Here is a 24,799-nt window from a genome sequence, read left to right on the forward strand (position 1 = left end):
GCTCTCCAGACATTTATTTATTGAGTGGGAAGGAGGGCTGAGCACTTGCAGGACAGCAAAGTGGAGAAATTAATAGGAGGCTCAGAGAATTAATAATGTCCCGTGGAACTATTCCTTATTTAGTTACCATGTGAAAGGTGACTCAACCAATTAAACAGCCATCAAACCATCCGCTGGCTGGCTGGCCTCAGGGCAAGTAGTTTGTGTGAAATCCAGTTTTGGGAGTACAGACATCACTTCCATTAAGATAATTTACCCAATTAGTGCAGACTGGGGCTCCTGTTGTCCCTCTCAAGAATCAGACTAATAATGAAATAGCACCAATGACTTTTCACAGAATCACAGAATCACTAAGGTTGGAAAAGACCTGTAAGATCATCAAGTCCAACCATCAACCAAAAAAAAAAAACCAAAACCCACCACCATGCCCAGGCATCATCTCGTTACTTCAGTTTTTGGACTTGAGGCCTTTCTAAAAATTCTGGAGATGCCTATATTTTGATGCTATAAATTTATTCCAGAAAAGAGACATGGGGATTTGCAGGTGCATATCATGTGCATGTGTTAGTGAGAGAGAGACGGGTGGACGCTTCTTCATGTAGGTGTCCGTGCAGCGCAGCAAACCTCTCAAGTTGGTGGAATCAAAGGACATCTAGCATTGTGCAGTACAAATGAGCTTTTGTTTGGTATGTAATTATTTAAATGGCATTTTTTTGGAAGTCAAACCAACAGGCTGCTTGAGTGCAGGCTGAACAGGGGATGTGAGGCGCAGGCGGCAGCTGCAGCTGTACTGCTGTTGTTGCTCAGCCTTTCACCTTGCACGTGCTTACTGTATTGTAAAGGTAATTGTAAAATAATAACAATTTCTTCCCTCTCTCTTTCTTCCCCTGTAAAATATTGAGTGACAAAGTAGTGTCTGAAGAACAAGCATTTTGGTGGTTGAGGAACAAGAAAGGAAGGTAAGATTGGGGAAAACGCTGATGAAGGGGCATTATCCTTATTTCACCTCGGTGTTAACAACAGCCTTAACAAGCCTGGAATCTGCGGACAAAAAATATGCCGGCAAGCATGTGGCTATCCCATGCACACCTGCTGCTGCAGCTGGGCAGGAAGGCAGGACCAGTGCATGGAGGTGCCCATGCACTCCCTGCATCCATGTCCATCACTGCGGCCGTTGTCCTCAGCAGCAGCAGAGTGTGGCTGGGGGAGAAAGCAAGGTACTGGGAATGGTGGTGTGGTTTAAACCTGGTAGGCAGCTAAGCACCACATAGCTGCTTGTTTACTCCTCTCCAGCAAGATGGGGAGAGAATTAGAAGGGTAAAAGTGAGAAAACTCATGGGTTGAAATAAAGACAGTTTAATAATTAAAAAATGGAAGGGAAAACCAACAAAGAGAGAGGGGAAAAAAAACCCCAAGAAAAACAAGTGATGCAAAAGAAAACAATTTCTCACCACCAACTGACAGGTGCCCCGAGCAATGGCAGCCCCCACCAGCCTCCACCCCCCCTGTTTTATTGCTGAGCACAATGTCATATGGTATGGGATATCCCTTTGGTCAGTTGGGGTCAGCTGTCCCGGCTGTGTCCCCTCCCAACTCCTTGTGCACCCTCAGCCGACTTGCTGGCGGGGTGGGGTGAGAAACAAGAAACCCCTCACGCTGTATAAGCACTGCTCAGCAATAACTGAAACATCCGTGTGTTATCAACACTGTTTTCATCACAAATCCAAAACGTAGCCCCATACAAGCTACTATGAAGAAAATTAACTCTGTCCCAGCCAAAACCAGTACAAATGGTTAGGGATGCTAAACCACTGCGTTGGCTCCAGTCAGTATTGCTGTGTTCAAGGAATAGGCTTGAATCTCTGGTGCTCCTGTAGTGTAGGAGAAAGGATGATTCCGTGCTTGCTCAGACTCTGGTCCTGATCCTTCAGCCAGGGCTTGCATAAATCTCCTCCCCAAGCTGGTGAAATTTTTTGATGTGTACAGGCAGGGAGAAGGCAGCCAGTGTAATTAGAAAGAAAAAAAGAAGCTGAAGAAGAACTAATTACTGCAGTCATTTTTTTCTGGCTTTGTTAATGAGGAAATGGAATTGGGAAAGAGATACTGTATATGAAACACTTTGACAGTTTAAAAACTGTTAGCTGTATCTAGTGAGACTGCTTAATTTTTAGTACTAATAGCAGAGCCATTCCCAGAACAACAGTTCTCTGAGCTGCAGTGGTACTCTGGGGATGACGCTGCTATTTGTAACAATATTACTCCTCTTCCTCTTTTCTTTTTTTTTTTTTTTTTTTTTTTTAAAGCCTCATCACTCCCTGTTTATCGTGGTACTTGCTGCGTGTGATGAGAACAAGGAAGGTTTGCACATTTGGAGGGGCTCCTGCATGTCTCAACACATCTTACCTGGCTCTCCCGAGGATCAGAGGAACAGGCAGCTGCCTTCTTCATCCCCCTTGTGCGGATGCTTCAGCAGTTGCCAACTTTCACCCAGCCTCAAAGGCAGGTGAGGGGCAGATCACTGGTGACTCTTCATGCGATGAAAAACACCTAATAAAGAAATGTGAATAAATTACTATCTTTTCCCAGGATTTTACACAATGTTCAGTACAATAGTTGATAACATCAGGTGAAAGTAACACACTTGTAAAGGGAAACACGTTGCTTTGTAGCATTGACCTTTTTGCTGCAATACAGGTTTTTGTAGCAACTTGGTTGAAGAAAACCATGTATCTGCTTCTTATCCTGAAACAAACAAAAAATAAGAAGAGTTGGTACATTATTTTTCTTTTATCTTTATACTTTGTTATCAAAGTGTTATCTTACAATAAGGTATCCACTTACATTTTTTAATGCAGGCATCTTGGCTTGGATTCATTTGTAAACACTGCTTGGAAATGCCAAGCCAATTGAAGGCAATTGGGGTTTGAAATGTGTAGGATCAAGCCCACTCAACTGTTGTGTAGATTTGCTGATTTATGTGAAAACTCACGTGCATTTCTTCATGTGTTTGGCCGTTCCCTTTTTTGTATAAAAATAAATTGTTTCTTAAGCACTTATTTTATCTTCTCTCATAAATCTACACCTATTGAAATCCAGGCTGCATCCTAGTATGGTCCTTACTGCCTCTTTTTTTTCCTCTGAAATGGAGGTCATGTTGTGTCAGCTAATATGTATGTAAGTACCCACAGCAGAAGAAAACCCAGAATTTTCCATTCTCTCACATTTACTTGCTACAACTGAGTATTTACCCCAAAGGGTGCTGTACTGGACAGCTTCCATTGCAAACGAGAACATTTGAATCTGTTCCACAATGGGCCGAATTTAGAACCAGTATCAACTCCAATTTGACTATTAGGGTTGGGAAGAAGGTCATTTCTTGCTTTACTAGAGATAAGTGGATTTGCTTTCAGTGTAAAAATATGCAGTGGCACAAATATCTCTTGACCTGTGCTTTCTGCAACAGATCTGAATTTGACCTAGTGTGCAAGCACAATTTTCACGGATTTGGGGCTGAAATCCTGGCTTATTGTGTGCAGTCCCCTCCCCTCAGATGAAAACAGGTTATAGAATTTCTTTATCAAGCTCCAATTTACCCCAATGAGGTATTTTTTTGCCCCACTGTAATTAATATTAGAGAGCTGTTCAAGAACCCACTCTTCCAAAGGCTCAAAACCTTCTTCTAATTCCAGTCTTACATATTCAGGAACAATTTACACCCATTTGTTCTCATGCCAGCATTTTCCTTTAGCTTAAATAGCTCTTTCTTCTCCGTGTGTTTACCTTCCCCCAACATATTTATAGGCAGCAATCATAACCCCCATTGTTTACCACATCGCTCTTTACTATTTTAATTAGAAATAGCAGCTCTGATTTCTTCCTTCCTTTTTCTTTTCTTTTTAAAGGAAAATATTGATTTTCAGATATTTGATGCTGCCAATTTTCTTGCTTTTTTTTTGGCTAATTTTAAATGGCATCTATTTATTTAACTTGCTGCTTATACTGAAAAAGAATGTTATGCCTAATTGGCTGCATTTTCATAGCTACGCAAAGGGGACATTGCATAAAGGCAAAGCAATTGGATTCTCTGTCAAAACAAATTAGAAAGTGTATTTTTAGTTCTTATTAGGGTAACAAAAATACTTGGTTCCTTTGCAAGCTGTATAATCATTTGACCTATTTATGACCTCAGGTGCACTTGGTTCACCTCCAAAGACCAAATGAAGTGATAACTGTAGCTAGTCAATAATCCAGGACTTAGCTGGCCCAGGAGACATTAGTATTAGTGTCCTATGGGTGATGTCTAAATTAGATGGCAGTCAGGTATGTGTACACTAGAGTGGTCATTAGAGTGGGCAGATGTGCTCAACTAATGGCTTACAGTGGGGATTGCTGCAGGGGGAATTCCTTCAGAAAAAAGTGAGTTAATATGAGACAATAGACTATACAAAAGGGTGCTTTTCTGTGAGCTGTGGTGAATATTTTCAACACACAGACGTGTTACAATTACTTGATTGACAAAATATGTGGATTATTAATTTAACACGAAAGATGAAACTAATCTGGTTGCATAAACGCTGGCCAGTAATACCGTTCAAAGTAAGCTTTTCATGCTAAATACGTAAAAACACTGGACTAAACCAGGAATGCAACACAGACCCCTATGCACAATAGAATAAAGCGCTACACATGTAAGCAAAAAATGTCTATATGATCTCATTACAGCATTGAGAGCTAACCAGCATTACTCCCAGATCACAAAGAAAACTAAGTGCACAAGTGACCTATGTACCAGAATCTATGCAAATCTCAGGCAGATGCAGAGATTTATACATACTTTACACACCCCTGAGGAAATACCCATTTTATAGCACTGATGGAGCAGATGTATTTTCCTCTGTGAAATGTGCATAGAATCTAATCAGAACAAAGTGTTTAATGTATTCAAAACATGCACACACCATCCCTTAACTTTACTAGTAAACTGGAATAGAGAGCAATGACATATCTGAACTAATTAGAAGCTTTATTGTATGCTATGACCATAATTTTGTGAGTGCATTAGCAGAACCTTGTGCCATTCCAACTGCACCGCAAATTCTTACCCGGGTGAAAATAACTTTTATTCTGATCATAATTGGCAGCGTGATGAAAAAGCTGCAAATGTGAGATACTACGATCCCTTGAAAATTTTGATGTAGATTTCCAGTGTTTCCTCCTGCTCCCCAACCCTTTTAACTTTGTAGATACGGAAGAAAGAAAAGTGAAAAAGCTCTGGGCAAAAGTCAGTCCCAAACAGAGCCTTCTAGAGAGCTCAGCCCAGTCTTGCATCCGTACGTTTTGCAACAGGAAAGTGAGTATTATGCTGCAAAATTTGAACTTGTAGACTCTTAACTGTTTTGATGTCATACCATCAGAATAAAAGAACACAGTGCAGTTAATGTCTGTGTAATCCTAAACAGTATAAAATGAGATGTGTATTTGAAGCGTCAAGGCATTTGAATGTATCTTGTGCCATGGTCATGGACATTTATGTAAGGATCTGTGAATAAAACATTTTTAGTACATAAACAGAGTAGAAACATAAGAAAAAAGGAACAAAACGTGCAGTAATGAATCACGAAGGAAATTTATTCTTTAATCTTTCTCAGACTTTGGATCATAGCACTCCAAGTAAAGCAGAATTACTCATAGTAGTGTCCAGAGAAATACATAATTTACAACCTATGCGCTGCAAAGATTTTAATCCTCATTTTTTTTTGGTGAGCCCTGCAGATGGAGAAATTATTGTTAGCCTTTCTAAGCCTTGGATACTTCAGTGAGGAGATCCAAAAAGGGGCGCATTAGTGTCCATAGATTTAAATGCAGGATTAGCAAGATGTTAGTGTTGAATTCAGGACAATGAAAGCCAGCTTCACAAAGCAAAGAAATCACTCATCCTGCTTCTGGCATCAGCTGGCAATAACACTGCAAGGAAGACTGCTTGTTCCAAGGAACTTGTAGCTCATGCAGTGACACAGGTATCTGTCACTCTAGTGAAAGCCTAGGAGAAAGGAAGATACAATTTGGAAATTATTTTGGTAGCTGAGTTATTGAGGGGTTAAACATAATACAATTATTTCAACATGCCAGATGATATAGCAGCCAATTTTGAGATGTGACTTTTTAATGATAAATGAGTTCCTGAGATTATTCAGGATGTTATGCTGAATGCTAGTGAGACAGGTTTTGGCACGTGTTAGCTGAAAACCCAAGATCTGTCAAAAGCAGGGTACTAAGGAGATCATTTTTACTGACTAATAAAAATGAAGTGTTCTGGTTCTAGAGCTGATTCTTATTAATATAATTTTGCAACTAGTGAAGTGATACGAGGGATGTCTAAAATAAAGAATGTCTTTCAAGGCTGTTGCTCAGAACAACCAGGCCCTTCTCAAAGTGCAGACCTTTCTGTTTGTGAATTAAAAATTAAGCTTTATTTTTCTGATTGGGCTTTATTTGGATGATCATCTGGAGGTGCAGTAACTATGAGCTAGATTTTCCGCTGGTTCACAGGTTGGCATCGTTCCAGTGAGTGAGCAGAGCTACAGTGAGCTCCACAGCTGAGACTCCTCATCTGACGCTGTATCCGGCTGAGTTTAAATGGTTTTAAAGTTTTAAGAGCTTACGATTCTCCAAACTTTTTTCATGGATTTAATGCGGTCTTGCGAAATATAACTCCTTGGACACAAGTGTGAGTTTAGTGCTGTAGAATCATGACTGATGGTAAAGCAGGGAAGGGTTAATTAGTCGATCAGATTTGTTGAGGGTATTTGCCATCTTTGAGAAATTCCAGGATCTGGAAAAATAACTAAGTTGGTTTGGGGAGTACAGAAAGGGAATCTGAGTGTTTCCCACTTAAGGGAAATTCTGAAGAGTTTTGTTGAGAAAGAATAGAAATATTTTATTTAAAAAATTGGAAATCTTGGTGTGACCATAGTTGGATACAGTTCTATTAAAAGGCTGGGTGACTCCATACAGGTAAGAAACCAGTTTTGAAAGACTCTTGAGGTCTGTGCATTTGCATGAACTGTTTTTATACATTTTCTGATGGTGAAACTTTCCATCTGAGAACTTTTGACTGGTCTCAAAATGGACATAGCACTAAGGATAGTCAAAGAACCTGGACTGGTGGCACAGAGTCCTCACATGCAGAGTCCCTGTGGTGAAGAGGTGGAAGAGAAAACTGATAATGGGTTGGAAGAAAATAAAACTGGCAGAGGCAAGATCAGAGTTTTGAGAAATCAGAATTTCTAATAGAGGAGGAGATGTAGTTTAAAAACTTGAGCATGGACAGAGAAGCATTATTCATTTTCACCCTCTTCTCCATTTAAAATGACATTTTTTGGCAGTTACATTTTGCCTATTTCCAAAAGCCCACCAGTCTGTATTTTACTTGATCTATTATTCGACTGGAGAAACAATGCTGACTGAACATTTGCCTACTTTAGCAGTAAGAACAAGGTCAACCCTACGTGCTGCTATTTCTCCTGGAAATAGTCTTATGTTAGCACCAACCATTTCTAAGTTCCAGCAACATTTTAATATCACTCTTCCTGAAAACCCTTCAGATGCCTCGCACCTGTGTGACAAACAGGAGAGAGACAGCACCCGAGAGAAAAGCATGAACTAAGGCTGAGGCGAATAGTTGGGGCTGAGGGGCTGAGGGTGCCGCTCAGCTCTGGTCTCTTGGAGATGGAGAGAGCTGTGGCAGAGGTGCAGGATGCGGGAGGGCTCCTTTCTCCAGCAGGGCTGGCTGGTGGCAGCCCAGGGGCAGTGGTGGTGCTCATCCTCCCCTTTCCCCTCTGCGGGTTGGACCTGATGGAAGCATCAAATGGCAAGAAGGAAAAGCACAGAAACAAAAAGAGCATGGTGGAAAGAAGATGCAAGCACACCAAAAGAGGCAGGATCTCCTGGTGAAGCTGGAAGTGAGTGGGGAAGCCCCTGTCTGCGAGCTCCTTGGAAGTCTTCCTTGACCTGCAAGAGCTCTGCAGATGAGAGGAGCCTGCTGTTCTGGGCTGGATGCAACAAAAACTTTCCAAAGTTTTTTTTTTTCTTATGGGAAGAATGAGAGAGACATATGTATGTGCCTGTGAAAGGTGTTTAGGGCACTGTGCGTGGCTGGGAGAACCTTACCTTTGTGCACCTGCAGTGCCAGGCTGCTGTCCGAGACCCTTAACCACGGGGCTGCTGCTCCTGTGTTGTTTCAAGGAGTATTTCACACTTCTGAATATTCAGCTTTTTTATAGAGATTGAAACAGCTTCAGTGAGGAAAGCAGACACTCTCAATCCCTGGGGCCACTCCTGGGGCATGAAAATTTCAGCTCTAAGGCTCTTTTAAGTGCTTGTCTTTCTTCTGAGTCAGGCAGAGCCGGTCTGGAAGCTGGGGTTTTGCACAATTCCAGGTGTCCCTATTACAATCGCAGAGACAACATCCTTTTTCCCAGTTTGACCAGAAATTACATCCTGCTGCTGAAAAGGCTTTGCTCACAGAAGTATTGCTGAGACTCAGATAAACCCCATGAAAAGTTTTTTATGTAGATTAAGTAATGTTTTCTGACCTCTTTGCCAGAAAACTTCCAGTTAAGCCCTATTTCGTAGCAATGCATCCTGTATTGGAGACTTACAGGGAATAACTGCAGGTTGGTACACATGAAGCAATAGAAAGGACTGGATTCAGAGCCTATGAAAGCCAGTGAGGATTTTCCCTTCAACCCATCTTCCCCTTGGTGTGTCTTTCCATGTACTGGTACAGCACCGGCTTAGTGGTAACCCAGACATACCCAGTTGCTCTTTAAAATCTCCTTCGCACATAGTTTACTCGGAATGAGTCAATTAAATTAGCAGTTTATCTCAGCTAACTGCCTTTTAAACTCCTCAAGTGTCTTTGCAATCCCTAGGGCAGCTTCACAGATGCTGATCACACTGGACAGGAGATAGCAAGGTTGGGGTCCTGGGCAGCCCATGCCAAAACAGAGCACCCAGCTCAAGTTGTCGGCATTTTCAACCTTGAGGATGAATATTATTGCTGCAAGTGCAGCAGCTCCTGTGGGAAGAGTTTTCTTCTCGCATTATCCACCAGAGGCTCTTTTAAAATTAAAATTCATTCTCCAGGGAGCCTATAACAACCCCCAAGGACACTGGGGAGGAGAAACACTATAAAGAAGTGCAATTGCCCTGAGAGAAACTGTTTTACTAATGCACATGCCTTTTTCACTTCCGTGGCTGCAGCCTGGATTCGCTGTGCTGGTACTGGAGGACACTGACCATGGGGTTGCAGGGTCTGAGGCTGTGCCTGACCGCACTGACCAAGGGGGGGCTCAGCCAGGAGCTTGGCAGCCACCAGCTCTCTCTACAGCTGGCTCTCCATACAGTGCAAACTTCAGCATGTGGCCTCCACGGGCACTGCTGTCTGCTTTGACACCAAACAAGATGCAAACGTAGTGTTCGGAGTAGAAGCATGGCTTTACTGCCTGCTTCGGACCATCTTTGTGTTAGGAGTAGGAATGAAGGAATCAAGCTCTCTGACTTGGGCTTGAGTTTCTGATCTAACACCAGCTTCTTCTCTGTTTCTCTTGTAATTAGTCTCACTGAGAGGTGCTGAAATTGTTGAGAGGGTCTTGGAGGGGATAACAGTGTGCATATGCCTTTTGCCCAAAGCACAAGGGGGAAAAAAAGCCCCTCCTATGTTGGCATTCCTGGAAATGTTATCTGAATACTTCTTTTATTCGTGTTTGGACACAAATGATCTTTTGAAGCTTAGGACATACAAGGCTACAGCTACTTATTTTCTTTGGGGGCTGTGGCCAAAGAATGACAGGGTAACTAAAGAGAGGGCATTTGGAGCTGAATGCAGTCCTGGGTCCTCCGGGAGCGTGATGGTACTGAGAGCTCATCCCACGGTGGTTCTGTGGCTTTTATCTGTTTTCAGCACAATTACAGTGGATTTGCAGGGACTTTGAAAATTCCCCTTTAGGCTTGATTCGGGGAGCCCTCTGATTGCAGAATTGATTTCTGCCTTTCTAAAAATTCTTGCTGATCATCCCATTAGTTGAAGTAGGTGGAGAATGTGAAATATGAAGCTACAGAAAACTAGGCAAGCACTGTTTATTTTTTGCTCCATCTGATGGCTCATTCTGCACCAGAGTACCCTCTGTGTGCACTCAGCCTTTATGCTGGCCAGTTACAATCTTAAAAGTGACAATAATAATTCAGGCCGCAGCCTAACAAAGCATCTATAAACATTCATATCTTCTGGCATGTGAGTAGCCCCTGTGAACATCAGGAGTTTTATTACCCTTGCTGTTTTTGTGAATAAGAGATTTTCCATGTGTCTCAGCAGACATGAGCAATCAAAGAAATGAATCAGAGAAGTGAAAACCAGTTTTGAAATGTTCTTTGTTTTTCCAAGTGGGTAAAAGATTCATGAATCCATTCAATTTTGATGCTTTAAAACTATTAGGAATCAATATAAAATATTAGATATATTTCTATTGAATGTATTTATTTACACGCCTTAAGCATAAACCTAAAGGGAGTGTTTTGATCAATATTTCCATACGAATTTCATCAGTCTTGGAAACCAATTAGTTTTCCTGGCAGTATCGGTAATACAGATGCTATCCACTGGGAACTTTGACGAAACTTAGCTCATGTCTCACAGGTCACTTGACGCCCATGAGAACAGCAATATCTTTCAGGACCACTACTGGCCCTGAGTGGCAAGGTGACGAGGAAAGGTGCCACCTCCCGCTTTGTCCTGTCTTTGCCTCGTGAAGAGGAATGAAGGAATAAAGATTCCAACCTCTGGATTTGGCAGTCTCTGGAAATGTCCTGTTTTCCCATTATGAAGGGCTGTAAATAGAACATAATTTACTAAGAAAAAAGGATATTAGATGTAAATATATTTTCAGCCAGGGTTTCCTTATGAATCTGGTTCCTTGGAAATGATGATTGACTGACTACCTTCCTTATTTTCTGTAGTGCTATTTGAGCTTCTTTGTTAGCAATTGTATGTTTTTATTTGAACTACAAGTAAGTTCTTGCCAATTATGCTGATGAAGTGTGAAGCTCATTCACAATTCCTTTTTCAGTTTCCAGTTCAGTGAACAATAATGTTCAAACTACCTACGGCTGGATTGTCAAGGTAGAAGTAGGTTATTTGCTGCTGACATGATTTGACCTACATTAGAAGGAGAAAAGAATAATCTCTCCCTTCTTTGTTGATTCTGTAATCTGTATCTACAAAAATGTGCGAAGTTCAACTTCAAGGAGAGAATTTGGTATCCCAGGCCAAACAGTGTCATTGTAACTCCAGCTAACTGATATTGAAGTGACTTCACTACAGATATAAGAGAAAATAATTTAGTCTAGTATTGGCCAAAACATGTTTTAATTTGAAATTTGTGTGTGCACGGGTCCTGCAGAGGAGCTGATTCAAAAGAAATAGGTGAAGACTAGTCAGTACCCCAAAGGATAGGGAATTCCCTTGGGGTGATAGTAGCCACACAGTTTGAATACTGCAGCCTGGAAAAAGACTCAAACACAAGTCTCTTGCTATTCAAGTGAATGCTTTAACCGTGCCTAAGGTGACTGGTGACTGGTGCTGGCACTTTTTACCCCAGCAAGTTTCTCAGTGAATGTGGCCAGGGCTGGTGCATTCAGGGATGAACACAGTTCTGCTGCTGTGCGTTAGGTGTGGTCTGTTTGCCTGATGGAGAGGAGCCTTTGTACCGTCTCTCCAAATTACAGCAGCGCTTAACCAGGATGTGGGACAGGTCTGTGCCGACCTTGTGCTTCTGAGTGAGAGGAAGCGTCTGTGTTTAGGGGTCTGGGTAATGGTATAGCTCAAAAAGTTTTTTTTTTGAAAGTGTGGCCAGGGCTAGTCTTTTTAATCACCCTCCCAGGCTTACTTATGTACTTACCAGCTTACGGTTCCCAAGCTTAGCTGAGAATTTTATCTTTTACATCTACACTCTACAACGGAAAGTTATTGTACTTGGCTTTGTGTAGTTGTGTTTTTGGACTGGATTACATTTACATTATGAACTGTCTGAGAATAACCCCCTGATAAAAAGCTGTTCTCACTACCAGCAAAGTTACTCCGGATGGACATTGGTGTGACTGAGGTCAAAATTTATCCTTTGGGAATTTAGTAGCAGACTTGTTTTGCAGAGGAAGTTTGTACTCTGGAAGCTCAGCAGCTGATGTAGAGTGGGTGCTTTAGCAATCAGTTTTTTATGGCTGGTACGTAGCCAGTTACTTAGCCAGTCTTAGCACTAATAAACCCATGTGAAACAGTTTTTACTGAAGTTCAGGTTACAATCATCTTACTTTGAATAGTATTTAACTCCAAAGACAAATCCGCTGCAAGCACTCAGACTGTTTGCAGACTAAGGTACTTCTCAGCATCAGTGTGATAATTTGGCCTATACTGTCACACTGAATGTGATTCTGAGACAGGAATAATTCAAGAAGAAAAGAAACAAAACTCTTAAAATTGCAGTACGACTTTTTCAGTCATATAACTGTACCTTGTATATTTTTTGTGGACTTTCACCTGGCAAATGAAGCTGCACGATCTGCTAAGGGGTTAATCAGTTTGGTTTACTTAAAAATTCTTAGCCACGATGAAAATGTTTTAGCACCTAAGAGGAGTGATTGTGGGTGAAAAACTGAAGATACATGATTTATCACTCCCCTCACAAATAAAATTTATTCATTGCATCCACCAGCCATCACACAGATGGTCAGAAAATTGGCTTTGTGTAGGGATGTGGATTCAGGCATGAATATTAATATGAGACAGATGTAAACGCATATTAATATGCATTTGCTTTGCATGGACTGACATTACAATATTTTCATTAAAGAAACCGCATTTGAAATGGAAAGTATAGGTCACCTTTTAAAAACATAAAATAGTAGGGTACAATGTATTTACAGTTTCCTGGGACAACAGAAACAACTGAACAGATTTTTTTTTTTTAAAAAAAGAAGAGCGTGCGATGTTTCTTGTAGCAAAATAAGTTGGATACAACATAATAATTAATAAGTCAGGAAGACATCTCTCACTTCACGATTAAAACACATTTCCTCCTTTTTGCCTGCCTTGTTACGCCGGCAGTAATGCATGCCATAACATTCGGTGGATAGATACAGGGCTCCAGATCAGCATACGGTGAAGTTAAGCTAAGTTAGCTAGACTTAACTAAACTCATCCTGTCTCAAAATGCACCATTCAATATGTTGTTGTTTTTCCAATGGCAGCAATGCATAAAACCTGTAAGATTTATGAAGATACAGTACTTCATGTGGGTGGTTTTTTGTAGGGGACAGCATTTATGTTCGCAGCAGCGTTCACATCTGTGCATTGTTAGTATTTGCTCATGGTAACATCATGCATATGCCCAAAGAGAAACACAGTGCCATTATATATGTCACATTATAAAAGACAATTTCACAGATATCTGCTAAGCATTTTTTGCAAAGGCTCTGTAACAGAAATGTCATTTCAAGGGGGAAATGGGATCAATTTTGTTCTTATATAAAACATTCAGGTGCTTTCTAGCTGGTAGCCATAACGCTTGAGTATCTGAATAAACAGTTTTATTATTATAAATATTCCACAAGGAGAGGTTGTTGAAGTTAAGATGAAAGGTGTCAACAGGCTGTCTTATCAAATCCCATGCATCTTTTGAATGTAACTATGGAGTTATAAATCTGCGGAAGCACCTGAGCTGGCTTCTGCTTGCATTGCAAAGCAGGTAGGTAGCCCTCTGCATCCTTCACATGCAGGTATGAACTCAGGGAGCTGACTCCTCTGCATCTGTGTAATTTAAAGATGGCACAAGTATTGGTGTAAGCAAGCTGGAGATTTTTGTCCATGTCCGATCCCTGTGGCTAGCGATGAAAACCCCGTATAAGGCGGAGATAAAAATTACACTGCTGCAAATTGCTTTGAGTGATGAAACCCACAGTATACTATCGACCAGAGCCACGCTGCTTGCTGCCAAGTGCAGGATGTGGCACAGAAGTGGTAGCCCTATGGGCTCCTTATGTGCTTCCCTGCTGTGAGGCTACTCGGCGCAGGGCAGAGGAGCTCCATGCTCTGCTCTGGACGTGGCGTGTGCCCCTGGGTGGGGAAGGGCCTTGGGAAAGGTGCTGTAGAGGCAGCTGTGACACCTTCGTGTCACCTGTGGATTGCCCTGCATAGGAGGCATTTTTGGCTAGCTTTTTAGAGCAACCAACCATCCTGGTTGGTACGATACTGGGGAAGGATCTAATGCCCCAGTGTGTTTGGAAGCCTGTATGAAAACGGTAGCCTGATAGCTCTTCATGCTGCCAGATGCCAATGGAGCCTTTCTGTATTTCTTGCAGCAGATGCTGGGTAAATAAATGTGGACTCTGTGACCTTTGCTCCAGCCCTCCCAGGTGCTTGAAAGACTCTGAGGCTCCTCTGCATGTGTGTGTGTGTGCATATGTCAGTTTAATGATGGAAGGGGAGAAGGAAAGTTTATATTTGCTTTATTTTTTTTTTTTTTTTCTTTTTAGCTTCTGAAGTTTCAGAAAGTTTCACACAGAAGACTGCTCCGTAGCTCCTGAGAGCGTGCTGCCCTTGTTTTCCCTGTGGCTGACTTGCTCCAGCTCAGCTGTCAGTCAAACAGAGCATCTCCAGAAAGGTAATGCAGAGGGTACCCGGCTCCTGGCTCATTATACGCTTCTGTCAATAGAACAGAAGAGATCTCATTCACATAACATATTTTTTATCACAGGTAACTTCCTCAAATTCCCAGTCATAAATCTTCCTAATTCAATATTCTGTGGTCTGATTCATCTGGCAAGCCAGCAGAGGTTTCAGCAAATCTGGCAGCTCCCTGCAACGCTTTTCTCTCATGACTTCCCCCTCCAGCCCCACATCCAATGTGCTGCTTCTTTCTCTCCCTATTGGATTTCTCCTCCCTGCCTCCCCCCAAATCCCAGAGAATCAGTATCCTTATTCAGCAAGTTTCTTCAGAAATTATTTTCAATGGAAAAATATAGATTAAAAAATAGTTGTGGGTTTTTTTTTTTTTTTTCCTAAATTAAAATATTAGCGTTTGTTGAACAATCCTAACTTACTTCTGGCTCAAATCTGCTCAGCATTCAGTCAGATCTCCTTGGGACAGCTGCGGAAGTTGTCACCAGAGAGCCCAGTTCCTTGTGTCTCACACATGGCAAGACTCTGGACAGGTGAACTGTCACAAAGCAAGGACGGTCTCCCCTTATTCGCATCGTTTGCTCTCTGAAAGTGTTCAATATTCACATTTCTCATCCAGATTCAGGATAAAATGAAACATGGAAAGTGCTAGTTTTCACATAAGCATAGCACAGGCTAATGGGTGGGCAATCAAAGGTGGGAAGTAGGCATGGGTGCAACAGGTTGGAGACCCGTCCCCAGAGAAGAGCTCACTCTCTCGTTCTTAGGTGACAGGAGGTCTTGGTACGAAGTGAGGCTGTGCTTAGCTTTGTGAATCCCCATCTGCTTGTTTCCCCTTGCAGTACATTCTTCTGAGGCAAAATACGACACGGTAATAGGCTGGAAAGCTTAATGCTGATGCCTTTTTCTCTTGAGATGTATACTTTGAACAGTGAAGTGTGTTCTGATAGGTACCAATGTGGGACTGTGAAAAAAAACATCTTAAGAGTGAGCTAGATCTAGGTTGTGGTACCTGTGGTGCTCCTCCAGGAAAAAAGAAGCTAACTGAAGGCCAAAAATAAAGCCTTCTTGTATATAAAATATTTTTTCGAATATTTTTGTCTATTTATTTTTCAGTAGTAGATTGAATCAATGAAGAAGAGAAGGGAGCTGGGATCTGCGTCTGCATTTGATCACTTGTTTTGCTTTTTATACCACATGAAGCGTTCCCATCGGATCATTTTCAGAACAATAGTGCTGAGACGAGCTTAACTGGAAGTTTCTTTGGTTGAGTTGGATCATGCTGCAATATCCTCATCAAGATCTTTTCTTTCTGTCCCAGCAGCAGCTCGGAGAAGTAGGGATTGCAATGTTCGCTTCCATCCAGAGTGGATCTTCAGGCTCTTCTAGGCAGTCTATTGGCTTTGCCCTTGACTAAGTAATTTTATCCTGCTCTGTTGAATCGCTTGCATATCTTGCAGCTTCTGTTCCTTGTGCCAGTTGCTTGTTTCCTACTCATACACTGTTCTTTGGAGTATTAATTAAGAAGTAAAACTCTGGTTTTCCCTTTGTAGGAAATACAGGTTTTTATGAATAGTACAATTGTGAGCAATGCCTTGGCGATCTTATGGGTTTCAATGACTCCCTAACATCCTACTGAAGGCCAACGAGCCTGCTGGACATCAGAGGACATTTGGTCTTACTGCTGCCCTCTTGCTGCCAGCTTCTGTGAGGCTGTGCATTGCTTCCCTCCGGATACTCTAGGGAGTATGCTGGCAAGATAGGACACTTCTTCAGAGGTTCAGCCTTTTCTTCAATTTCATTGACTTGAATTCACTCTCAACTCAAGCCTGTTAAGCACAAATAAAATATTCACAGCACCCAAAACAGACAATACACTTACCAATGTTTGTAAAACATTGGTGTACAATTGAAAAATGTGAAATAATATAGAATAGAATCATTTAGGTTCGAAAAGACCTTTAAGATCATCAAGTCCAACCGTCAACCTAGCACTGCCAAGTCCACCACTACACCATGTCCCTAAGCACCACGTCTACACGTCTTTTAAATACCTTCAGGGATGGTGACTCCACCACTTCCCTGGGCAGTCTGTTCCAATGCTTGACAACCCTTTCGGTGAAGGAATTTTTCCTAATATCCAATCTAAACCTCCCCTGGCACAACTTGAAGCCATTTCTTCTTGTCCTATCGCTTGTCACTTGGGAGAAGAGACCAGCACACACCCCACCACAACTTCCTTTCAGGTAGTTGTAGAGAGCGATAAGGTCTCCCCTCAGCCGCCTCTTCACCAGGCTAAACAACCCCAGTTCCCTCAGCCGCTCCTCACAAGACTTGTACTCTAAACCCTCCACCAGCTTTGTTGCCCTTCTTTGGATGTGCTTCAGCAACTCAAAGTCTTTCGTGTAGTGAGGGGCCCAAAACTGAACACAGTATTGGAGGTGCGGCCTTACCAGTGCTGAGTACAGGGGGACAATCACTTCCCTAGTCGTGCTGACCACACCATTTCTGATACAGGCCAGGATGCCGTTGGCCTTCTTGGCCACCTGGGCACACTGCTGGCTCATATTCAGGCGGCTGTCAACCAACACCCCCAGGTCCTTTTCTGCGGGGCAGCTTTCCAGCCACTCATCCCCAAGCCTGTAGCGTTGCATGGGGTTGTTGTGACCCAAGTGTAGGACACTTGGCCTTGTTGAACCTCATACAATTGGCTTTGGCCTATTGATCCAGCCTGTCCAGATCTCTCTGCAGAGCCTTCCTACCCTCCAGCAGATCAATACACCCACCCAACTTGGTGTCATCTGCAAACTTGCTGAGGGTGCACTCGATCCCCTTGTTCATATCATTGATAAAGATATTAAACCGAACTGGCCCCAGTACTGAGCCCTGGGGACTACCACTTGTGATCGGCTGCCGACTGGATTTAACTCCATTCACCACAACCCTTTGGGCTCAGCCATCCAGCCAGTTTTTTACCCAGCGAAGAGTGCGCTCGTCCAAGCCATGACAAGCCAGTTTCTCCAGGAGAATGCTGTGGGAAATGGTGTCAAAGGCTTTACTAAAGTCCAGGTAAACAACATCCACAGCCTTTCCCTCATCCACTAGGCGGGTCACCGTGGTCAAGCAGGACCTGCCTTTCATAAACCCATGCTGACTGAGCCTGATCGCCTGGTTGTTCTGTACGTGCCACATGATGGCACTCAAAATGATCTGCTCCGTAACCCTCTCTGGCATCGAGGTCAGACTGACAGGCCTGTAGTTCCTCGGATCCTGCTTCCAGCCCTTCTTTTAGATGGTTGTCACATTTGCTAACCTGGAGGTCCACTGGGACCTCCCCGGTTAGCCAGGACTGCTGATAAATGATGGAAAATGGCTTGGTGAGTACTTCCACCAGCTACCTCAGTACCCTTGGGTGGATCCCATCTGGATCATATGATAAACTTACCTGTATGGGGTTTAGATGGGAAGACCCTCCCTGCAGGTGAGCCATGGCATGGTGGCCGGCACTGGGGACTCTCCGAGGGTCTGCCTTTCGGCAGGCAGGTGCTGCCGCACGCCTCATTAGCCAGCGCCTCACCCTCATGCCTGCCAGCATTGCTCTTGAGTCCATTAGTGGGGTCAGGGTGATTCATCAAACTCGTTTCTTTCTGAGAAGACAGACAGACAGACCACTTCTCCTAGTAAAAGCAGCTGCTGTTTCCCTACCTGAGAGATGCCGAGGCATTGTCTCTCCCGACTGCTTAACTGATCACTACCACCCCCCTGAGTCAGCGAGGGTAAAACTCGCCTCCCTTGCTCCTCTGCACACCCTGCTGAGCAGTAATAGATAAGTTTTGATATAAAATATGACTTCCACTCAACCTTGCGTTTTAAGTCCATATGTACTTTGTCAGCCACGCTCTTACAAATGTCTAAATGGGGTGTAGCCTTTTTGTGGTGAAATAGTCCTGGGATGATTTGACCCCAACACCTTTTTCTTCGATGGGTACTGAAATAACCATGTATTTCTGGTTCAAGTCAGTCAGGATCATTTTCTGTCTGCATTGGATTTGTGAGGACAGATGGCTTCCAATATCTAGAGCTCAATCCAAGTTAAAACTGGAGGGGAAAGTTGTTTGATTCTTTGCAGGAATTACTGTCTAAACAAAGCCTGACTTCAACAGATTTCTATGCAAAACCCTTTGATTCCCATTTTCCATCTGTGAGAAATTTGTGATGTTATTGTTGGATTTGTATCTTTCCTTTGATAAACATATTAAAACATAGTTCAAAATAGCTTTTTATCTTCTGAAAGATATAATGTGAATGAAATCCCCTCTGATTCCTGTGGGTTTGGAAGCAGTTTTCCTGCTTTTGTTACATTTGCACCAGGTTTCTGTAATTCTGTGCTTTTGGCTCTGCTCACGTTGCTAGTGCAGAGTTTGTATTTGGCTCAGAAAGCAGCCGTAAAATGAACTCCAGTACCTAGAGATATTAATATTTCCCTCACCTTGACATTTTATCCAATTTTTGCCTTTGATTGCTACCTCCACCAGGAGTGAATTTGGAGTCTTGGCAGGCAGCTGTTGGGAGGGATGCTGAATACTACACTTCTGAGGTTAGGCTCAAGAGTGTTCTCACGATCCTTTTGTTTTCTCAGCATAAGACTTAGCTCCCAGACAGCAAGAGCTCAGAGCTTTCAATCTTTAATTTTCTTTATTTGTGTCTTCTCTTGTTGAGCAACCCGTAGCTGCAAAAACAGACATCACAGTTGTCAAGAGCTTATGGCCCATATGGTGATCATAGAGTCATAGAATCGTTTAGGTTGGAAAAGACCTTTAAGATCATCAAGTCCAACCGTTAACCTAGCTCTGCCAAGTCCACCACTACACCATGTCCCTAAGCACCACGTCTACACGTCTTTTAAATACCTTCAGGGATGGTGACTCCACCACTTCCCTGGGCAGTCTGTTCCAATGCTTGACAACCCTTTCGGTGAAGGAATTTTTCCTAATATCCAATCTAAACCTCCCCTGGCACAACTTGAGGCCATTTCCTCTCGTCCTATCACTTGTCACTTGGGAGAAGAGACCAGCACCCATCTCACCACAACCCCCTTTCAGGTAGTTGTAGAGAGTGATAAGGTCTTCCCTGAGCCTCATCTTCACCAGGCTAAACAACCCCAGTTCCCTCAGCCTCTCCTCACAAGACTTGTACTCTAGACCCTTCACCAGCTTCGTTGCCCTTCTTTGGATGTGCTTCAGCAACTCAAAGTCTTTCGTGTAGTGAGGGGCCCAAAACTGAACACAGTATTTGAGGTGTGGCCTTACCAGTGCTGAGTACAGGGGGACAATCACTTCCCTACTCCTGCTGACCATCCTGTTTCTGATACAGGCCAGGATGCTGTTGGCCTTTTTGGCCACCTGGGCACACTGCTGGCTCATTTTCAGCTGGCTGTCAACCAACAGCCCTAGTCATAGTTTAAAAGTTGCACCATTTTTTTCCAGAGTAGCTTGGATACCATAAGATGGTTAGAGACAAAATAAACACCACCTCTTCAACTCTGATCTACTCAGACTTAATCTGTGGTCAGCTGTTTCCAGTCCTTTCCCTGTGAAAATGTCCCACTTTTTACACTTCTCTTTACCGGTATTATTACCATTAAAGTTATCATCTTTATTACCATTAGCAGTATTATTGTCATCTACCAACATCTGTGTAGTTGATGAGTCCAGTAATCTCTTCTGTTGGTCTGTAGCTGGCAATGATGATGTGTTTGGCTGGGGCAGCTGTGGACATCCAGCTTCTGGCAGCAAGAGGACCCACCTGCAGCAGCAGCTGCCCCTCACCATGCTGCACTGCCGTGCCAGACCTGGGCAGTGTGACTGGCTGCCGGGGGGCTTTTGTTCTCTGAAAGCCCCTACCCGTCACCAGACTGCACTGTTACCCACGTTTTCCTATGGTTATCTGGCTGACTGGGGAAGGCAAAACGTGAAGATAATTTTCTTCTGTGTCTTTGTCCTGCTGGGTATGATTTTCTTTCAGTCTTCCTTCCCAGGCTATGGCATTGGGATGGTAGAGTTGAAACTGTTACTATATTCTCTTTATTTGAAAAGCAGCATTCATTGCTTCAGCAAAATAAGAATATAACCCTAAAACAACTAATTTAGCAGATGCTACTTTGCCTGCAAGATATTTTGACCCATATCAAATACTGAATAGTCCGCCCATGGGACAGGCAAATTTCTCACACATCTCCTATACTGAGAAACAGAAAGATCCCCCAGAGCAATTCCCTCTCCCCAGTGTAGGGCCAGGCAGGACAACCTCGGCGCAGTGAGGACGAAACGCTGCCAATGCAGCCCCAAAATCAGCCACAGGACTGTGCCAGGCTCACTGAGGTTATACAACGCGAATGGATCCTCCTGGTTGTTTACTGTGTTGCTAAATTTGGGGTTGAGATTCAAACCCAACCTCAGCAGTTTTCATCTTGCTAAGCTTTTGGTCGGTGTTGACACACTGCATATTTTTACTTCAGTTAATGGTTTATTTCTGTTGCACAGGGAGAATTAATTGTACCGTGCTCATTTTACAGTTAGTATGTCATGACATTAGTCAATCTGAGTCTGGAAAAACACGAGTATTGATCTGTGATATTTGCTAGAAGTACACTGCCACATTTTTCCCTGAGAGCTCCCTTATGAAACAAAGCAGCAGCATTCCCACTGAAGTAATTTGGTTGTGCAAGCTTGCAAGGAAAATTCAGTCACGAGAAGAGCTAATTAAAATAATTGCTTGTTACTATTTTCATATTAATTCACTTTTCAGTCATTCATATCACTGCATGCCTTCCTGTGATGACTGTGGGCCCACGAAATGAGGTGATGGGGCAGACTGGAAGAGCATGTCGCTGAGCATGGTGCTCGAGAGCCCAGGGAAGAGGCAGGTTACTGCAGGCTGAGCACCCACCCGTGCTCGCACCGCAGGAGTGCATGGGACTCAGACTCTGAATGAGGTGTTGGGGAGTATGATGCAAATCTGCATCCGCCGAGCGTCCGCCATCCCCGTAGCCCAAGGGTCCCCTCTGCCTGTCTGCCATCAGGGAGCAGCTCCAACTACTCTCTGCTGGGCACCTCTGTTGGGGGGCAGAGGCTGGGGGAGCTACTCAGGGGTCTGGGCCCTCTGCCCTCCTGCTGAGGTTCCCCATGACCTTCCTGCGGGACAACGGGAGGCATACTGTGGAAAACAACACGCTGAAGGTATGACTGAGGCCACCAACTGTTATTGCGAAGGCTACAGTAGAGCTATGAGGTGTTGGGAACAGCTTTTGGGCAACGCCAATCTGGACTGAATTTAAAAAGAAATCTGTCTTGGTGGTTTCTCTCCCTCCCTTTACATTCCTTTTTTAAAAAAAAAAATCTTAAACACTTAAGGGCCTGTTTTCTGGTCTTTGGTTTTAGACAGATGAACAGCAGGGCTTTATAAGCTGATTGTGTTCAGATGTACATCTGCAGCAATAAGTGGGATACACAGGGAATGCTGTCACTATAACATTTTGCAATAGATGTTGGAATGAAACCACAAATAGAAACCACATTCTGTTGTTAATTGTTTGATTTAAACCAACAAACCCAGTAAAACTCAAAGACGTAAGAACTATAAAGCACGGCGCTGATAAAAGGCGTGCAATTTTTGGGAACAAATTCGTGTCCCCAAATCAGCTCATGCACAGGTCTTGTGAAGCAGGTTAGGATGTAAAGTGTTTCTTTTCAGTCTCCTGTGAACAACGCTGCAGGGGGAAACTGGGATGACCTGAATCCTTTAGGAATACAGGAACTTGTTCCTCTTCTCTTCTTCCCTTCCTCCCTTCTTCCCTTTCTTTACCCCTCCATCCTCTTTTATGCCCCTACTCCCTCTAGGCACCTCCTGTGGTAGATCTTGTTTTGATTCATGGAGGCTTTTCTCTTAACCACTGCGTTGTCCCAAGGAAGCAGCTTTACAGAGGTTTACAGTTTGCCATGTAACTTTGTTGTAGCCGCCTTAGACCTCACTGGAAAACCAGGTCTAGTAGGAAAGTTATTGTATTCATTACTGAAAAAAGGTTTTGTACAGCTCCTGCCCCAAATTCCAAATCTTCAAAGCCTCTTATTTTATGGGGTTTGGAGTTTTTCAGTAAAATTCCCGAATTTCAATCACAATCAAATATTCCCTGTGATTATCTAGTCAAATAAAAAATACACCTTTTCATAGGAAAAAAAGTAATTAAAAGATTTCGGTCACCCCTAGGTAACGGATTGTTCTGGTTTTCACCTTTTTATTGGAGAGGAAAGATTCACCTTTTGTTCAGCATAGCCTAAAGTTGCCTGGACTTGATCCTGTTTTTCCTATTCTGACTATAATGGTGAAAGCAAAAGGTGCTGCTCCCAGACAGGAGTAACGAAGCATCGTAGGAGCCGGCACCATTGCCTGCTTTGCACAGAGACACACTTTCTGTCAGTTGTGGGCCAGGGAAAGGAATTGAATTTGCACTGCTCTGCACAAAGAGGAGTGAAACTGGTCTCAAGTCTGAAACAGCCTTGACTAGGATTGATGAATCTGCTACAATACGGACAAAATATATGAACCTGGCCAATCCTTATCTGAAACTTTTTCTGGAGATCATGGTATATTCACAAGTATGTACAGGACAGCATGTGAAAGAAAGCATAGAATTTGATTATGTGGATATATATTTGCATTCCATGCCAGGAAAGTGGAAAAATGGGGTCAAAGGTAGTCTAAATCATCTGAAAACCAAATTAGAAACTACCACACAGAAAACTTGTTGAAAACAGGTCTGGTAAAGCTAAATAGACCTTCTACATCTCTGAGTTTTCAGGTAAACAGTGAATAGATAATACCCACACCTTTCCTTACATAGGTTTTAGCTGCTCATATTCTGCTCAGGCCCTGTTTGCCATTCAGTCCTTTGTTTCCAAGCTTGTCCATTTTCATTTATCACCTGTTCTGCAATCCGTTTCTCCTCTACTCCTCCCCAAAATCATATTCTGGTAGTTCACCTTTCTGGAAAAACTTCCTTGCTGCTTCTCTAGACCTTGCTTCTAGCATCTGTTGAAAATCTCTTTTTCTCCTTTGCATATGGAGCATTGGTTTTTTCATTGTTGTTGTTACTTGTCATTTAATTTGATGACTGCATTTTTTACAGCATTTCTGTCCCTAAGTTTCGGACACAAGACAAAATAAAATACAACATTAAATCTGCCTCGCTGGGCTGAATTCCAACTTGATAGCAACCCTGAAGTGTGTGCAGCTAGCCCTGGAAATAAGACAGCCCTCTGCAGCTCTGCACCATGGATGGCCATGGCCGGTCCCCGAGTGCTGCTGCTCGTGGGAACTTCTGCCTCACCACGGCTTGGTGTTGGCAGAGATGCTGTTGGGGTTTAGTCACTTGTGGAGAAGCTGCAAAGCAGCCAGTGTTGACTGAATGATGAATATCAACGTAAAGTGTAATTAACACAGACAGGCATTTATTGCCAACAATAGTAGGAAACAGTTTTATTCCCTTCCTTGCTGCCAGCTCTGGCAGGTTAAAGAGCCAAGTGTCATATCAGAACATTGATGGTACGTGGGGAGTTTGGTGCATATTTCTAGATCCAGTTAAAAAAAAAAGAAAGAAGGCAAAAAGAAAGGATAGATTGGTGTCACTTTTGCTGGTGTGGGATTTTGTCAGTAACATATTCCTATGAATTGTTACAGGCTGTTTTCCATACGCTTTTACATTGCTAAAGTTCCTTTTGTGTGCAAGTGAGCATTTTTTTATGAGAAATTAGTGAGGAGTAACCATCGCATCATGGGAAAACGTACGGTAAACAGAATGCTAATATTATGAGTTTGGCTTCATTTGTTCATGGAAGAATATGTATATAAAAATAAATAGTAAGTCAGGAAGAAAAGTATTATAAAAATGACATTCTCCTTCCACTTAAATCTTACTTCACAGTATGAAAAATATTATTTTAAGAGTACTATTATATTTAAGAGTCCTATCAGGTTCCAGAAAAGATTATTATGCAAAAATGTGGCAACACT

Source organism: Gavia stellata, chromosome 3, assembly GCF_030936135.1.
Source record: "Gavia stellata isolate bGavSte3 chromosome 3, bGavSte3.hap2, whole genome shotgun sequence".
In the NCBI taxonomy this organism is placed as follows: Eukaryota; Metazoa; Chordata; class Aves; order Gaviiformes; family Gaviidae; genus Gavia; species Gavia stellata.